Genomic DNA, 4251 nt, shown 5'->3' with positions numbered 1-4251 from the left:
GGCTACTCTCTGGTCGAAGGACCACCTTCAAGTCACGAAGCAGGATTCACTCCCTTTTCTACCAGGTGAAAAGTGCCTGTAAAATTAGCTGACCCTTATCCCAGATGTGCTTGTGTGTGAAAGTTACTGTCTCTAATGAAGTAATGAGCCCCTTTTTTCTGAAAAGGATGGATTTTGCTGTTTCCAGTTATACAGGTCACTAGTTGTAAAGGGAACATATATTGGAAATGGGGCTTGCCCACCATCTACTCCAAGTTCCTGTCTCAAAGGTAATAAGGGTAACATACCACATTGTACCACTTCAGACTGGTACAAGTAACCACTTTTGGTATGGGAGGACAACATTAGAGGTGTTTATGGCAAAGAATAGGAGAGACAGTACATCAGTGCATCTTTCTCTGAGGAATTCTGTAAACCTGGAGGAGAATATGTTTTGGATATGACACCTTTAGGCCTTATTCTCCCATCCTGAGAAAAGGAGTAAACAGAGGTGCATACAGGACACAGAACTATCAGCATACACAGACAGACCAATAGCCACAGACACCCCACATTCCCTACACCTCTCAATGTTGACCTCTACAGGAGGTCCCAGATGACAGAGAGAATGTCCCAGATTGTCTGTTGAGGAGGCCACAGACGATCTGTGGAGGATGTCACATATGTCATTCCTAGGAGGCCCTAAAAGACCTCTCTTGGAGGTTTCAAATGGCTTCCCAAGGAAGTGTTAGATGACCTCCCAGGGAGGTCCCAGATGTCCTCTCAATGTGGCTGAGATTGCCTCTCGTGTTGCTCCAAGATGGCCACTCACAGAGGCCACATATGAACTCCAGAGGATGGTCCAGATCACCCTCTTTAGAAAGCCACAGATTACGTCCAGAGAAGGTCCTATATGGCTTCTCAAGGAAGTCCCAGATGATGTCCGAAGATAGTCATACATTTCTCATCAAGGTAACCCGAGATGACCACCCAAAGAAGCTCCAGATGACCTCAAGAGGTGGTCCTAGATTGCCTCTTAACGAAGCCCCAATGACTACTTTTGAAGAGGTCTCAGGTGGCCTTCTGAAGAAGCCCCCTATGACCTCTGGAGAAAGTCCAAGATGACCCCTGGAGAAGGCCCCAGATGACCTACAGAGTATTTCTCAGATGGCTTCTTAAGGAAGTTGAAGATGTACTCTTGATGAGGTTCCAGATGGCTTCCTTTGGAAGCCCTACACGGCCTCTCAAAGAGTTCCCAGATGGCTTCCTAAGGAAGCCACACTTGACCTCTAGAGGGGGTCCTCAAAACAGACTGGCAAGCTTGCCCAGACGTATCCTTAGAGGTACCTAAATGACTTTTGTCCATGTTGGTCCTCTGAAGACAGACACTCGAGGTAGACTCTCAACCCTGAGTGCTGACACTCTATCCTATGGGGATTTTTCTCTGGGGCCAAGGCCTGATGCCATCCAAATGGATTATGTCAATGGGGTCTCCAAAAATTAGGAACTCTATAGTTCAAGAGAATCCATTGAGACACAGTTAATATAATAAATGTTCTCCAAACCATCAACCCCCAAAATTATGATATCGAAAGCTCCAAATATCAAAGGGCAAGCCTTTTTTTCCCCTTCCCTTTGTCTCTCCTTCACAGTCCTATACTTCCTTCGAGGACTTTCCCTTTTTCTCTTCTACCAGTTCCTTCTTCTCTTAAGGCCTCTCCACTCTCCACAGGCCTTAACTGCTTTGCCTGGGTTGTCTTTTGCCATTCTTCACATCCTGCTCTCCCTCAACATCCTCTCCTCCCAGGTTTTTCCCCTTCTGCTATCATACCACTTTTTTCCTTCCAGGACTTTTCCCTTTTTCTCTCCCCTTCTATTGCTCTGAACAAGCAGCTTATATAAAGTCTGTACCCCTTCTCCACTCCAACTGCCTAACATTTTTTAACTGTAACATCCCAAACTGCCCACAGCCCAATAAATTCTTAACAGTTCAACACGTGGAGATTAATGCACCAGCCCCTCCCAGCGAATGCCCCACCTTCTTTGGTGGCATACTTTGTCCTCTCCAGCTTGCCAGGAGATGGGGCCACGCTGATTATTGGACCCTATATATTATTGGGACCCTGCTGATTAATACAGTATCTTCCTTGTGAACTGGTAGCAATTGAAATTGGAAATTTGATTGTGACATCACAAACCCATTTTGACATCATCACCGCCATGACATCACAAAGCCATTGTGACAACATTGTCATTGTTACATCATGATTCCATTGTGACAGCTCAAATCTATTATGACCTCTTAGCTCCTTTGAAAAATCACATGCCCTTTTCAGCATCACAGTCCCTTTGTGTATCCATATCCTTGTTAAGTAATGACAATTGAGATCAGGCATGCCACTATAACATCAAAAAGTGTTTGTGACATCCTCAACAGTGTCTCATCACTTTTTCATTATGGAAACCTCAGCTCATTGTGACATCACCAAACTCAATGACATATTGCATTATGACAACAATTCTCTTTGTAACATCATACACATATTGTGAATGCCTATTCTGCGATTCTGTGGTATGAGAATTGATATGAGAAACGCACATTTGTGCCTACATAACCATTTTGACATCATAATCACTTAGTGACATCACAGTGCCATTGTGCTATCACTAACACAATGTGACATCACAAACTTCTCCTGTCCTCATATATTTGAGACATGCTGACATTGTGATATCTTAGACCTTTTGTCCTCATAATTTGTTTTCAACATCATATTTCATGTATGACATATCAGAAATCCACTGTGACATCATGACCATTGTGATATAACACTGACAGATGTCATGATCATCGTGTCATATTGTGACTTCACAAAATGTTTTGATGTCACAGTTAGTTTCTGATGCCATATACATAAGGGGTAATCGTAGGTCTATGATGTCATAATTGGTTGGTGATATCCAAATGGTATAAAGGATCCCATTTTTCATGAAATCACAGAGGATAAGAGTTCACAAACAGACTGTGGCATCTCCAAAGGCAGGTGTTGTCACAAATGTGATGAAGTCCTAAGAGGCTTGTGATGTCACAGTGTGACACAATGTTCGTGATGTCTGTCAGTCTGATGTCATAATGATCATGATGTCACAGTGGATTTCTGATGTCGCATATCATAACTGAAATATTATAAGGATTAAAGCAGATTACACGCTTATAAAGGGCCTAAGACATCACAGTTGCAGCACATCTCAAGACTTATGAGGACAGGGCAGATTTGTGATGCCATGGTGTGTTAGTAATATCACCATGGCACTGTGATGTCACAAAGTGATTATGATGCCATATATTTATGAGATCACAATGGTTTTCTGATATCAACCCACATGCCACATTTGAAATAGAATGAAATAAGATAATAGAAATTTACAATGTGTCTATAACATCACAATGACAATATAATTCATAATGCTATGAGGTCATTGTAAATTGTTGATGTTGCAAGGAAGTAATGATGTCATAATGAATATGTGGTGATGGGGTCACAAAGGGTTTGTGATGTTACAATGGCATATATGAATTCAATTGTCATGTGTACACAATGAGGATATGGGTACACATATGGACTGTGATGTCACAAATGCCATGTGTGTTTTCAAAGGTACTTAGGGGTCATGATAGCTTTATGATACACAGTTGTGATGAGGTCACCATGGGTTTTTGATATCATGATGGTTTTGTAATATCTCCAACACATGTCCCATTTCAATTGCTAGTATTTCATAATGTGCATGAAGTTCACAGAAGGAGCTTGAAGTCCTAATGGATATGAATTTTTAAAAATGTTATGAGGTCATTTTAGGTTTGTGAATACACAATGGGACAGTGAAATCACCATGGCAATATCAACTCACTACATCATGTCAAAATATTCTTTTGGTGTCACAATTAGTTGATGATGCCACATTCGTGATGAAGTCACAAAAGATTGGTGATGTCGCAATGTGTTGGGCATGTCACAATTACATGATGGTTCTCAATTGTCTTTAACTTACAATGAGTATATGAGTTCACAAAAGTACTGCGTCTTCTCCAAAAGTATGTGTTGTCACAAATATATTGAAATCCTAAAAGGTTTGTGAAGTCAGTATTTGGCACAATGGTTATGATATCTGGCAGTGTGATCTCACCATGGTCATGATGTCACGGGGAATTTGTGATATCAAATGTCATATGTGAAATCTAACGAGGTCGACAACAGATTATGAGGACAA

The sequence above is a fragment of the Dipodomys spectabilis genome, unplaced genomic scaffold (genome assembly GCF_019054845.1).
Source record: "Dipodomys spectabilis isolate Male_0828 unplaced genomic scaffold, ASM1905484v1 ptg000285l, whole genome shotgun sequence".
Classification (NCBI taxonomy): domain Eukaryota; kingdom Metazoa; phylum Chordata; class Mammalia; order Rodentia; family Heteromyidae; genus Dipodomys; species Dipodomys spectabilis.
The sequence above is the reverse complement of the archived record's forward strand: the minus strand, read 5'-3'. Positions refer to the sequence as shown.